This window comes from Lactuca virosa, chromosome 5 (assembly GCF_052849685.1).
Source record: "Lactuca virosa cultivar CGN04683 chromosome 5, Lactuca_virosa_CGN04683_v6, whole genome shotgun sequence".
NCBI lineage: Eukaryota > Viridiplantae > Streptophyta > Magnoliopsida > Asterales > Asteraceae > Lactuca > Lactuca virosa.
In genome coordinates, this window is record NC_136430.1 from 177,105,118 (window position 1) to 177,121,080 (window position 15,963).

Below are 15,963 nucleotides of genomic sequence, written 5' to 3' on the forward strand. Positions count from 1 at the left end.
TAGGAAATAGTAATAAAAGAGCACAAAACCAAGTTATATGCATAAGGTATGAATATATATGTTTTGTACAAATTAAACGAGAACTTTGAGCAACCATTTAGTTAATATGTAACTAGCTAGTTATTAGTTTAAGTGAAACACACTCCAAGATCTTGAATTTTTCTACCAATGCCAAAAGATGGTAGAGAAAGAAATAGTATGAGTGTTTTCTTGCATTTTAAGCATCATACTTGTCCTTTGGGTCCATACATTGACAAGATGAAAGTATGAGACTTTAGTACATGTCCATTAGTTTATAATGGAGAGTAAAGACCAAAACTATGGCTATTTGTTTTTATCACCATTTCCTCTCATAAAGGGCTGCCATTTTCGAGGCTTTCTCCCTATATTTCCCTCCATTCTTATTGTAAGTTCGTGCAAGATTAAAGGTCATATATGTTGCTTCTCTTTAAGGTTTATTGGGTATAAACTTTAAAGCTTAAGAACAACATATATACAAGTGAAGACTGTTGGGTTTTTATTCATAAATTGTTTCAAAAACATAAACATGGCAACGGAAGACTTAAGATTTGAACAAAAATAAAACTAGTTTTATTCCCACCAAAATTTAATTTTGCAAGACTTAGAAAGATTAAACATAACCAAAGAAGAAGAAAGTGAAACAACTTTTGAAGACTGTGGTTCCTTTTGGCAATTAGGAAGTTGATGAAGACAACTTTAAGCTCCAAGGAAGAAGTTCTCTAGAAGTATCCAGCAACATTTAGCCAACTTGATAAGATGCTAGTGTTCTTCATGTAATAATAACACTCTTAAGCCTTTAAGAACAAAACAAAGCTTTTGTTCTAAAGGAGAGTTCAAGTAAAGTATAAACTTCTTCCTACTTTTATCTTAATGCTTTAAAAGACAAAACTAGAGAGAATAGGGAGATGAGAAGCATAATTTTTTTTCTTTTTTATCTTATCAAAGAAGAGATACATGCAAGCCTTTTAATCATCTTAATAATATTCCTTACCCATTGAGTATTGATGCTTTAATACACCATGCATCTATCAAAAAAGGCTACAAGTGTAAGAACATGGATTTATGATTAAATAAATGCAAGCATGTCTTCTTTTCCTTTTATGGTCTCCTTGAATATTTTATAAAAAAAAGAAGCTAGTTTTCTGTAAAAACTCTTCTAATATTTATAACTTATAAAACATATAAATTCATATAAGACAAAAACCCCTTTTGGTCCAAAAAGTTGTACATGACATAATAAATTATACCTTATGATATATTTTAATACTTAGCATTGAAAATTAATATTTCCATGAAATTAATAATTCAAATTAATTACAAGAGTTATATTTATTTATCAACGATCAAATTCTAATAAATAATATATTTGCATCAATTTGTTGTTAGTGTGACCCTTTAGGATCATATATTATCTAGTAATATATGACTTAGTTCCATTCTATCAAAATCCAAATCCCAAAAGCTCCAAGCTTTAATTAATATATTAAGGTAAGTTTATCAGTTATCCCTTTGTTACAGACATACTGTTGAACATGAGACTTTGATTGCATCAATCTCATTTGGAGTTCAACTTTGGGTAACGCGCGTTAGATGTCTAACTCTCAACACATAAGATGAACAAATCCCATCTTGACTACATAAGCCTCTTTCATAGTTCACACCATACCTGAAAATGGCTTTTATAACTTCCCGATTAAGGATCAACATTTGACCATATCAAATCATAACACTTCCTATACTTAAGTCCCACTATGTATCTCAAGTTTTAAGGATACAAAGATAGTACCTTTTAATCAAGTATCACTCATAACTGCAATCTATGAATTGATCTTGATGCATGTCCGTTCAATACTAGTTCTCTGACAAGTACCTATGAAACTTGGTTACAACCACTTGCCTACTTTCATCCAGTGAGAGTCAGCCAATCCAATTCATATTAGTCTTACTTCATAATTGCTCCCGCAATTATAACTGACTTTGACCTTTTTGAATAATAAGATTATTTATGGATTAAACATGTTAATATAGAACAAAAGTATTGATGTGATCATCATATCCTAATATATCGAAACATTATACAATAGTTGTTAGAATGTTCCAATAGCCAAATACTAAATTCAAATCAAAATCCCATTTCTAGAATAATAAAGTCTTACAACTGAAGTGTGACCATTCATACTTAGCTCGAAAGAAGGACTTTTTTAATGGGTCTGACTAAATGTAATTTGGATGAATTCTGCAAATACTATCATCTCCATATTTGACTTTATTCTAAGTATAGTTAAATATCTTACAGAATATGATTAATGTTCTTTCGTGACATATAGTCTCTTAGCTTGATTAAGTATACTCTCGAAGTCATAAATATATCTAATGATCATTGAATGACATAAATCAACATAGTTTTTCAATAAACTCATTCATCCAATCATATTTGATTTCAACTTCTGAAGTATTAGTGTATTCTTATTTACTAGATTGTGAAATTATGATTTGCTTAGACCTCATTCCTACAAAACTTACTCTTCGTTCCATAATGAAGTCATAATCCAATCATAATTCATAATTATATGTGTCCGTTTTAAAGTTATTATCTTATGTAGCTCTTTACATAAAGATCTTCTTCTAAACCCATTATCTCATAAACATTTTCTTAGTTCTTCTTAAGAACTCTTAGAATTTTCTTATAGTCATCTAATGACTTAACCATGTATTCAACTTGGATCTCATTATATGTTCATAGCATAATCATATACCTAGTCTTGTGCATGATATGACATAAATGATGGATTCATTTGCCAAAAAAATAGAATATAACTCATTTCATCTAGCTCAAACCTATGTGCTAGGTCCTTTTGAGACAGACTCAAAATAGTGTCACATGACAATGCCAAGAATCCTCCAAAGGAATCTTGTATCTTGACCTATTTAAAGATATTGTTAGTTCATGCAAAAAGAATTTAAAACTTTTAACATTCATCTTTATCTATCTCTATAGATTTTACATTCCAAGAATGTATCTTGTCATTCCTAAGTCTTTCATTTTAGAAATACTTTCCGAGTTAAGGTGAAAACGACCTTGCATAGTCGGAATATGATTTCAAATGATTAAGTATGTATCACTCATATAAGATTAGGAATATCACTATGCTCCCACTAGTTCTTAGTAAACACACATGTTCTTTTCATTTTGATATAAAAGCATACATTGTATATGTATATTAAAATGACTATTCCAACCTTGAGATGTTTGCTTTATATCCATAAATTGATCTTAAGCTTTACACATTTTGTTAGGATAATATGGATTAAGAAAACCTCCAGGCTAAGCTATATAGATATTTTCTAGTAGGTTTCTATTAAGAAAACAATTTTCTTGAAACCTATTTACTATATCTCATATTTAAGAATATGAAGTTATAGTAAATAATATCCTTGTTGATCTAATCATAGCTACTTGTAAAAAGATTTGATCATAGTCAATGTTATGAATATGATAAGGACCATAGTGAATGACACGAGTATGATAAAATCTTTTTCTAACAAGCCTTGCTAAATGTGTATGATATCCACGTATGTATTCTTTCTAAAAGAATCTCTTACTCCTTCTAGCCTTGCTATAAAGATGAAGATTAATCAAGCCAATACTTGATTATTACACATGGATTACATCTTAATGTTCATGACTCTAAGTCATTTATCAAATTCAAGATTTGATATAGCATCTTGGTAGTTGATGGATTTGCTAGAAACCATCAAGAAGAACTCATCAATGAGAGATTCCATATTTCTCAAGTCAATGATGATTTCTACCACTAATGCGAGTAGTCTGTGTTTGTGAATAGCTATTATTCAAGTTCAACAATTCCTTGTTGAAACTAGTGCCATCGATTTCTACATCAGGTTATGGTTCTTGAGCTTCTTCAAGTTCCATGTGCCTCCCACTTGCTTTGTCATTAGAAGCTTGTTTTCTACTAACTCAACATTCAGAAGAATAAGAGAACTTATTCTTGGTGGGTTTGTATAATCTAAATGCCCTTTTAGAATATTCTATAGATATGTAATTTTTTGGTGTTTGTATTCAAGATATAATTAATAGTGATTAAGGTATAATCCCAAGAGCATAAAGGAATATAACTTCTACCGATTCGAAAGTAAACTTTATTCGGTAAGGTCTAATTCACCATTTATTATCACTTAAAGCATTAGATGGTGTTACTGGATTGTATCTTAATTAGAACTAATATAGTTATCAATAAAGTTGATTGGTATCTTGCATTAAATATTTGACATTCACTTAGAAAGGAAGTCATACATCACAGTGTATAGTTCCTTAGTACTACTAATTATTTCCTCTACAGATTAGTGAAAATATCATTAGTAATATTACATATATAAATAGGATTCACGTATATCAAATAAATTACATTATTTGTCTTCAAAGACCCATTTATTGAAGTTGGAATATGTGTATTTCATTTATATAATAAATATAACAATGTCATAGATATGATTGATTTAAAACAAGTTTAAGTTAAAAGTGCTTGCATATAGAACTTAATTTTATTTATTAAAATATTGATATTTACTTTATAATTCTATTAAGAGATCTAGCTTCACAAATAAAAGTTAATCATTTCAGAATATGAATATTATCGTTATGAAAAACGATCAAGAAAATAATCAAACATTTAAATAAAATAACCAAGAAATATATATTTAGACATTCTAAATTTAAAACACACATTGTTCCAAAAAAAACATTGTTTTATATTACAAGTAATTTATGTTCTAAGCATAAATAACAAACTAAACTCCGAGAATGTAGTTCCAGCTTGTTTGTGCTCAGCTTGTTACTCTTTTGTAAATATCTACAAACAAGTTACAAATATTAGATTAACATTTAAGTACCAAGTACTTGAGTGTTATATGAAAAGTACGAGTTCTATCTAGTAGATACCTGAAGTACTAGTTTCTTCTTGACTTTCTTTTAAGATAATAGTAGTAGTTCCTCTACCAGTGTCCAGTTTCTCCAAAAAAAACAATATCAATCTATATGGGTCTTATTGGATTTCTTAGGCTTAAAGGTATTCAGTACATAAAACACAGGCTTCTTAAATCACACAAAGTGACTCTTTTCAGCCTTGCATTATTCATTGTTTGAACAAGTTTGAAACAAATATCACTGTATTTATTGGAATATTGCTTAACCTGTTATATCAGCATATATATATCTAAATTATCCAAGACTTCCTGGAAGTCAGGAATAACTATTCATAGTGTGTTTTTAGAAGCATCTTGAGCATCACAGTGATGCCTTTACTAGGTATCATGTTCAGGTTTATTTCTCAAATCAAGTTGTTTAGGACTAGGACCTTTAAGTATATACAATTTCATATCTCTCTCAAGACATGAACCCATTCATTGAAGTTGTATCTATTGAATGTTATTATTTTATCAAATCATTTAAAGAAAATGACAATTCATGGTAATGAGAGTGGATTATTTATATCTACAAAATTTTAACAAAATTATTTAGTATTTTCAATATTTAATCTTTAATAATTAATACCCTTTTAGTTTCCAAAAACATTAATTATTAAAGTCTAGGATCCAAGTTGCAAAACAAATAACTGGTTAGTTATCCTTTATCACATTCATTTGAATTCAACTCGGTAGATATTCATTATCAATTATATTCTACTATATAATTACTATATTTATGGGATCTCTAATAACAATTTTAATTAGACATGTTTGATCTCATCCATTTGAATTCTCTTGCTTAGGTACACTTTATCATAAAAGATTTCCGATCAAATTATTCAATTTGAAAAACTTGCTTAATCGACCTATAACTTGGGTATAGAAATCGTGAAAACACCCCGGCCATCAAAAGATAACACTAAGCGGTTATGTTTCCTTTATCCCACTAGTGCATACAAGAGATGTGCGAGTTTTCTTCAAAAAGGATTGCATAGATTTGAGGTTTGTGAGGGGTCTTTGATGTTTTTATAATTCTAATTTAAAGTAAAAAATCTATATCATGGTTATTGCATGCATCCAATAATCCATGGTATACTTTAAAATACTTATTTTATGTAAAATCACATTTTAACAATGTTCTTTTATAAAATCCGGTTTTATAAAATTGACGCGATTAAATTTTAATAGTTAGTATTAAGTCTGACGTTTGAGTGCTTTAGAACATTTGTAAACCTTTTAATAAAACTTCCCTTCTATAAAATGAGGTTTGGATTTTGATAAGTTTACAAACATTTATTTTAAACTTATATTATTTTAATTCCAAAATTTTATCGTTTACTAGTTTTAACGATAAAGTTTGTTTTATTTTTAAAACTATTTTACCATCTTATGTTAAAAGGTAAATTTCATTAAAACCAAACTCATTTATGATGTTTATTTATGTTCAAATACTATTTTTCATTTGAAAAACTAATTTATCAACGATAACACAATAATAACAACATAAGTATTAAACAACACAAAACTATTAAAAACATATGTGCATAAATCAACAAACAATTTGACATTTTGTGAGCCATCACAAAATGCCAAGTCTATTCCTAAATGGACATTTAAAGGGACCAAAAACTTTCTAGTAATGTTGTTGTAGAAGCTACCACTTGATAAAACACTCATTGGTTGCAAAAAGTTGAAAGGCTTCTTGATAGGAAAAATTCAACAACATGCAACACTTTCAGGAAGTGTTGCAGAGAGTGTCACAAAAGCTCCAACAACCTTTAAGGGGGTTGCCAACAATGTCAAACTTAGTGACAGTTCCAAGAAGTGTCATTAATTTCCTTGCACACTTATACATTGATAAACTTCACTTTATATCTTCAAAAAATGGTTCCATCGTCATTTCTTGTTAGATTTTTTTTACAAATAAATTATTTCTAAAAACTAATCTATTACATCATCTCTAATAAATGAATGTTTTTTTTGCCACTTGTCACACTCTCATTCAATTTGCCAAATGTCATTTTATGGTTATTTTGAATTATTTTTTTCCACATGTTATTTTATGAGTTTTTCTATTTTATTACATTCCACATAATATTTTAATGTAATAATTGCAATAAATGTGGTAATAAATGGATATTAATTTCACGAATAAACTTACTTTTTAATTTTAAAATTCCAAAAATTAAAGCTCATTAGTTTCTTTTTTTTTATTTAAATTATTTGTTTAAATTAAAAGATAAAAAACATTTTCATTATAATAAATCATTATTTTTCTTATTTTCTTTTAAGTTCAAAATTCTCAAATATTTTGACCATTATAATTAACTTTTTTTTAAATTAACCCATGTAATACATGGGTCTGGCACCTAGTAGAAAAATAAATGAAGAAAACAAATCTATTTAATTATTACATACAATATGAATAAATAAATATTACAACCACATTTTCAACAAATCAACACAAACAAGAACACAATGGTCCTTGACTAGTTTATGCATATCATAGACATTTATATACTGAAAATTATATAAAACAACTCTTTGTTTTTCTAAAACACCTTTTGTGACAAAAATGCATGTAAACTTTTGTCACCATAAAATAACAATTATAAAGTTGTTAAAGAAAATATGTATTGATTTTTCTTGCAAAGAAAAAACCATCCAAGTTTTCCAAAAACAAAGATTTCATAAACTTAACAAAAAAATCCAACTAATCTTGCAAAAATGTCTCTAATACCAATTGTTGGGTTTTTATTCAAAAATTGTTTCAAAAACATAGACATGGCAACAAAAGACTTAAGATTTGAACAAATATAAAAATAGTTTTATTCCCACTAAAAGATCATTTTTCAAGACTTAGAAAGATTAAACATAACCAAAGAAGAAGAAAATGAAACCACATTTGAAGACTTTGGTTCCTTTTGGAAATTAAGAAGTTGGTGAAGATGGATTTAAGCTCCAAGGAAGAAGCTCTCTAGAAGTATCCACCAGAATTTAGCCAACTTGATAAGATGCTATTCTTCTTATTGTAATATTAACACTCTTAAGCCTTTAAGAACAAAACAAAGCTTTTGTTCTAAATGAGAGGTGAAGTAAAGTATCAACTTCTTCATACTTTGATCTTAACACTTTAAGAGACAAAACTAGAGAGAATATGGAGATGGGAAGCATAAATTTTCGTGGTTTTTAAATTATGAAAGAAGAGATACATGCAAGCCTTTTAATAATCTTAATCCTAGTCCTTACCCATTAACTCTTGATGCTTTAATACACCATACATCTAGCAACAAAATGCTATAAGTGTAAGAACATGGATTTATGATTAAATAAATGCAAGTATGTCTTCTTTTCCCTTTGTAGTCTCCTTGAATATTTTATAAAAAGAAGAAAATAATGTTTCTATAAATACTCTTCTAATTTTTATAACTTATAAAACATATAAATCCATATAAGACAAAAACCCCTTTTAGTCCAAAAAGATGTGCATGACACAATAAATCACACCTTATGATATATTATGATATATTTGGATACTTAGCATTCAAAATTAATATTTCTATGAAATAAATAATTTCAAATTAATTACAAGAATTATATTTATATATCAAGGATCAAATTCTTAAAATAATATATTTGCATCAAGTTGTTGTTAGTGTGACCCTTCAGGATTATATATTATCTAGCAATATCATTCTATAATTACTCTTGGGCATATAGATCTTTCAAAGATTAGCATCATGAAGTGGTATTTCCTTACTTGGTGGATACTTATAGAGATCTTTTTCTTTGGAGCTTCATGCATCACTTCATCATATTCCATCTCCCATGAGAATCAAAGTCTTCAAAGGTTGTTACACTTTACTTTCTATGGTTGAATTAATATTTCCTTTATTCCAAAATGATCATTGGTGGGTAAATTGGTTTTAGTTTGTTCAAATCTAAAATTGTTTCCGTTGCTAATCTCGTAGATTTAACTATTATTTTTTAGACTATTTTTTAATAAAACCCAACAGATACATGATGAAAATCAAAATAACATGTATTGTCTTTTCCTTGATGAATGATATGTTAATTTCCATAAAGCACTCCCCTTTACCTTCTGGTTCCTCTGCCAACCCCTCAAATAAGAACTGTTCTAATCTTCTCCTTTTTTTACACCATTAATAACCACCAAAACAAGAGAGGGAAGTGTAGATAACAAATAATCCGACTAACTAGATGATCCTTAAAAGTTGACATATACACATAAAATGTTTGATATTTATTTTTAGTTTGCACACAAGTGGTTAATTCACCAATAATATGACGAATTAGATGATTCCTTAAAGTTCTAATTGTAGAAGCTTGATGAGATGGTTCGTAATAATTGTTTGGAATTTATTCAATGATGGAATCATGAGCAGATTGGTCACTTTCCAAGGTCTCAAGAAAATCATTTTAGAAATTAGTTTTGATGGAATTGATAGCTTCAGGTAAAGTTGTCGGGCCAACATGGGTGAAAATGTGTTCTGTAATTATTATTGGTATTGTGGAAATGGTGGGAGATTCATTAGATACATTCTGAGCTTCTTATGTGGTCTAAATAAGTTTTTCTAATAGTGGATCTTGTTGATCTTCTTGTTGAGTTATGATGCTTATAACAAAATTGTTTTAGGCATAAACATTGGAAGCAAAACAAAGCATCATAAGTAAAAAAATATATGTTTATTACACTTTATGCAACTAAGTAATACTACAAAAAGATAGACAAATTACCTCTAGTTGTAATCAAGAAGAAATCCCAAAGACTCAAAGTAGATCCTCTTTATCAAGTCAAGATGACTTCAAACAAGCAAGTCTTTATTCCTTGGTGTACAAGAAAAGTTCTAATTCTCCTTATAGGAGAATACATGTGTTTCCAAAAGAGAGAGGATGTGGAAAAGAAGGAGATTTTTGAATTAGGTTTAGGAGGAATAAGGGGTTCCATTCCTTATATAAGGCATATACCATATAAGATTCCTTTGTCTTAAAGTTTACTCAATTATCGTAACAATACCATAATCTAAACTTCAAACCTATATTGCATTAAAGGTCCATAATTTCTTGTTAACTCATTATTTATTAATAGATAACAAATTAGCCCATCTCCTTATTTGTTCTTGTTTTTCGATTTCAACCATGTGTAACCTAATAGGCCCATGCATTTTTAATTGTGTCACTAACTTGTTGTGTCGGTGAGCGTATCTCTAATATTTCTGATATATTTGATGGATTTAGGATGGAGGTTGATTACGAAAATTTGATATGGATACATTCTTTAATGATTATTCTATTTTTACTAAATACTCTAAAATCTTTTGATATAATAAAGTAACCAACAAAGATTCCGTCATCTGACTTGGGCTCAAACTTGGAAAGCTGGTCCTTTTGGTTTAGAATGTATCGTGGAAAATCAAACACATGAAGTTATAAGATTTTTTGTTTTGTCCTTTCAAGACTTAATATGATGTTTTAGAGTGACTTCTGACATCGATTGACCTGTTTTGGGTGTAACGTGAAGTATTGACAACTTTAGCACAAAATTGTAAGGAGATATTAGCTTTTAGCTGGCATTGTTGTACTAGCTTTTATTACTGTTCTATTTCTTCATTTATATATACAATTTTGCTCATGCGTTCTTACATGTAACAAGTTTTGTTTTTCATCAAAGAATGATTCTAAAATTCTAAAATTGTATTCCATCATCAATTCTAAGTTATTTAACCTTCTTTTCTAGTCAAATCTATATAGAATTGATGAATGAAATGATCTCTTTATCTGCATTACTTTTCTTTTTGAGGAATATAACCATGTGATTCTTGAGTATTCATCTACTAGTTCATGTATTCAAAATAAGTGATATCCAGGTGGGTTATTGATGATATCTTAATTATCGGTAATTTTCAAAATATCGGTTCCAAACATCGGTACTACAACGTTGGTGATATAAAATTCACAATTTAATATATTGGATTCACATCTCATGCATAGGTTAAAACTTATATATTGTGGTGTTTGGAGGTGGTGTTACATAACAATTCAGACACTCATTCACAAATTGTGTGCTCTACAAAATAATAGTCAGATTTGTACGAAACAAAAATCATCCATTCATACCTTAAAACTTATGAAAATTCATGCATTCATAGTTAAAACTAACATTAAGAAAACTAAACAATAACTGAAACATTAAAATCATAATTCATAGCTTAAAAAGATTAAATACACATTATCTGAGAAACACTAACATAATAACACACATTGTAAATGCAATTCACAACATAACAACACTAAAACATAGATTATGAATAATAATTTTATGCAGATATTATAACAAATAAGAAAACAAAATTAGATTTACAACTTAATAGCAGTGGATTCATAACTTAATAGTGATGGAGGGAGAGAGGTGGTGGCGTTGGAGTCGTTTTCGACGGTGGTGATGGGTTTTGGGAAGCAAAAAACGATTTTAAGCGGCAACTGAAGAAATTTTGAAATAAATTTTATTTTAAGATCATTTTAAACAAAACTACCAAGGACCCAAATACATGATATAGAAAGATTATAAACAACACATAAGATGTTTGGAAGTACAACATTTGAAGTCTTTGATCCCACTTGGTTTTGGGGAGTTGAAGAAGATGGAAAAACTCAAGAGTTTCTCTATAATCTATCCACCAACAAGATTAAGATATAAAGAATGATAGTTCAACCTTGTATTTAAGAACCTCTTAAGCCTTTAAGCACAAAACCAATTTTGTCTTAAAGGAGAGACAGTCTTATGACATCAAATACAAGCTTCAAAAGTAAGAGAGAAGAGAATGTGTAACTAGTTGAGATTTTCGGCCATCAAGAGAGAAGAGAAAAAACTAAAGAATATTCCAAGTCTTTCTCTTCTTTATATAGTCCTACATATATACTATAAGACCCATTCCATCACATGCAACTATGGTCTTGTAAGAGTATGTACATTGCCAACAATCCAATCAACCAACCATACTACATAACTTCCTAATGATTCACGGTTATGGGAGGAAAAGAAGAAGAAAGAATGGAGTGTATAAAAATCCATACCGATGTGCATCGTTTATATATGATGGGTTTTATATGTTATAAAAATCATATTTTTGGCAGAAAAACATAAACCCTTAAGTTCACATGCACCCTAAAGGATCTATGTTTTCACTATTGAATGCAATAACCAATTAAACATCTAGTACCCTACAAGAACCCTAGTATTTTTGAAATTAATAAAAATGGTTAGGGTTACATACCATTTGATTATAGTAGTAGATAATCAATAATAATCCTTATTGTAGTTACTTGGAAGCTAGGACCAAAAATCTCGTGCCTCTGATGGTTCATACCCAACCCTAGCAACAAGGAAGCTTAAGGAGAGGAGAGGGGATGGAGAAATTTCGGCTATGCCTTGGAATAAAGAGATGGCTAAAATTTAGAACCCCATGGAGGGTTTATATAGGTGATCAAGGGAGCTATGGATAAGGCAGTTTCCTAAGATAAGCCTTAATCACTTAACTTCCTCCCTAAGGCATCCAAGGCTCCCTTAATGACCAAGAAAACCCTAGAAACCTTCTAGAATTCGTCCCCCCCCCCCCCTCTTAGGGAGGTTCTATAATTGGTCAATGTCCAACTTTTGAACATTCTCACCTTTAATCCTTCCACTTTTAATTATTCCAATTAATCCCAAAATTAATTCTGATTAATTTATAATTAAATAATATTTCTAATTAATATACTATTCTCATAATATATTAATAAATTATTTATTTTTGATTTCTAGATAATTTATTAATCACATAATAAATTAATAAATCAGTATCTCTCTCTAAAAGTCATCCTATTCAATTACTAGGTTTGAGGGCAACCCAAAAGGACTTTGCTAATAATTCAAGTATATATTAATTCAGTTATTGGCTTAGACACCTAAACAGTCTCTTACTTGGATAATTTTATAACTGCAATTACCAGTATAACTTCTAAATTAGCCAGCAAAGAATGCTTCCATAGCAACTGCCAAACTTTGAACTTACCAGAAATTGGTCCTAAGATAAGTGATCAAATATTCCTCCGTTCTTCAAGATATCGTATAGACTGAGACATGGATTCAAATCAATCTCATTGTCCAAGTTTTGTTTCTCAATTTCTGGTTTGTGATGACATATGACTTCTAATTGAACACATCAATTTAGTCCTGGTTGGGCCCAACACTATAAGTCAACACCAAATCACCGAGAAGCCCAAAGATATCGCTTTTCCCGTTAGGGAAAAAGGAACTAATAAACTTTGACTCATATGATTGTATCCTTTACTCACCAAATCATACATGACACTGGGTTTTATAACATAATGTTACTGATGCATTTTTGCAACACCAATGCAAAACCAACTTGTAAATTACAACTCATATATCTCTGTTTTAAAAATCTAAAATATTATCGTCTCAGAATTACTCGTGACATAATACATGATGTAATTCTCTGAGCGTGGGTTTATCCAATACTTAAATCTCCATTTTAAGTACTCATGAATGTTGTAGCAATTTAATTGTTATGTCTAACTTCCTTAGAAAATATACAATCCAATTCATGACATTCTTAATTCACTACTTACTTCCCAAAGTATGAGTGAATGTGGAATTTGAATAATTAAATTATTCAGGAAGTAAAACATACAAAACGAAACACAAGAATAAACAATTGACAAAGGCAGTAAATAAACTCATAAATAATCTCTATTGTTTAATCACCAAAAGTCAACTACATATATTTTGTTACAAGTTTCAAACTACTCATCTAACTACTAAAATTAATATCATCTCTCAAACCAATGCTCCTAGCATGCTGATTATGTTTAACCCTACTCATATCCTTTGTCAAAGGATGTGCAGGATCCTCTTCTGATGATACCTTCTTCACAATGAGGTGACCTTCTTCTACTCTATATCGGATGTAATGGTATTTTCTATCGATCTCTTGATTTACCATGGTCGCTCGGTTCTTTATTCAAGGCAACCACACCCTCATTATCATAGAAAAGTTCCATTGGTTCCTGAATGGTTGGAACTACTCCAAGATCTCCGATGAATTTCTTCACCTAAGCCGCTTTCTTTGATGCTTCACTTGCCGTTATGTACCCTGAATTACACGTAGAATCAACCACCGTGTCTTGCTTGGAACTTTTCCAAGTAACTGTTCCACCATTTAATGTGAACACCCAACCAGACTGAGAACGGAAGTTGTCTCTATCTGTCTGAAAACTGGCGTCACTATACCCAGTCACTTTCAATGTATCACTGCCTCCAAAGACTGGAATCGTATCATTTGTCCTTCGTAAATACTTGAGAATATTCTTTACTGCAGCCCAATGAGCTTTTCCAGGATTTCCCTTATAGAGACTGACCATGATTAAAGCAAAGGACACATTAGAACGAGTACATGTCATATCGTACATGATCGATTCTACAACTAAAGCATAAGGGACTCGACTCATATCAGCTATCTCTTCATTCGTACTGGGGCTTTGAGTCTTACTCAATTTGGCATTTCTTTGAATAGGTAGCTTTACTTTCTTGGAAATTTCCATACTAAACTGTTTTAGTATCTTGTCCAAGTATGTACTATGACTAAGTCTAATTAGTCTTTTCTTTCCATCTCTCAAAATTCTTATCCCGAGAATATAGGCAGCTTCTCCTAGATTCTTCATAGTAAAACACTTTCCAAACAAAGATTTTACTTCTTTCAAGGTTGGAATGTTGTTTCCTATAAGTAGTATGTAATCAACAGATAATACTAGAAAGGTTATTATACTCCCACTAGCCTTGACATATACAAAGGACCCATCCTCACTTCTAGAGAATCCAACCCGTTTGACTATGTCTTTTCAATCCATAGATGGATTTATCAAGCTTACACACTCTATTGGAAAACATTGCATCAACAAAACCCTATGGCTAACTCATGTAAACATCTTCAGCCAACTTCCCATTAAGGAAGGTGGTTTTGACATCCATCTGGCAAATTTCATAATCATGAAAGGCAGCTATGGCAAGCATTATCCTAATAGACTTTATGTTGGTCACTGGTGAGAAGGTCTCATCATAGTTAATCCTTGGAGGTTGAGTAAAGCACTTCGCAACTAGTCGTGCCTAGAATGTATGCACATTTCCATCCATGTTGGTCTTCTTCTTGAAGATCTATTTGCAACCAACTGTCTTTCGACGAGGTTCTTGATCAACCAAATTCCAAACTTGGTTGTCATACATGGACTTGATCTCGCTGTCGATTGCCTCTTTCTTCTTTGGAGCCTCAAGGCCTGTCATCGCCTCCTTGTAGTTAGCTGGCTCATCCAAATTTACCAGTGTTTGTGATGGAAAACGTAGGTTCCAAAAATTCTATGCTCTAAGCGGAAGAACATTTAACAATCAAATGATTAGGGCAAATGCAACCTATCAAGGATCTATGTCTTTCACATAAAGGCAACAGACTATGAACTATCAAACTACAAAATTTCTTATCTAAAATCTGAATTCATAAGATAGAATACATACCTTATTGATTGTTGAAGAAAACAATCAAGAATCCTTTTTGTTGATCTTTTGGAAGCAAGCACCACAAGCGTCGTGCCTCTAGTGGTTTAAACCCAACATAAGCAAGAAGGATATTAAGGAGAGAGGGGAAAGAGATCAGAATTTCAGCCTAAACTCTCTAAGGTATGAGTGCTGAAAATGCTAGGGGTTAACCCCTTTATATAGTGCAGCAAGGAAACCCTAGATAAGCCCAAAACCAATATAATAATATTATCTTGAATTGGGTAATTATCCAGCATCCTAATTATCCACCAAGGATAATTCTAGAAACACTAAAGCCTCCAAAAAACCGTCCAAGGCCTCAAGGAGGTTCTAGAATGCCTCTTGTT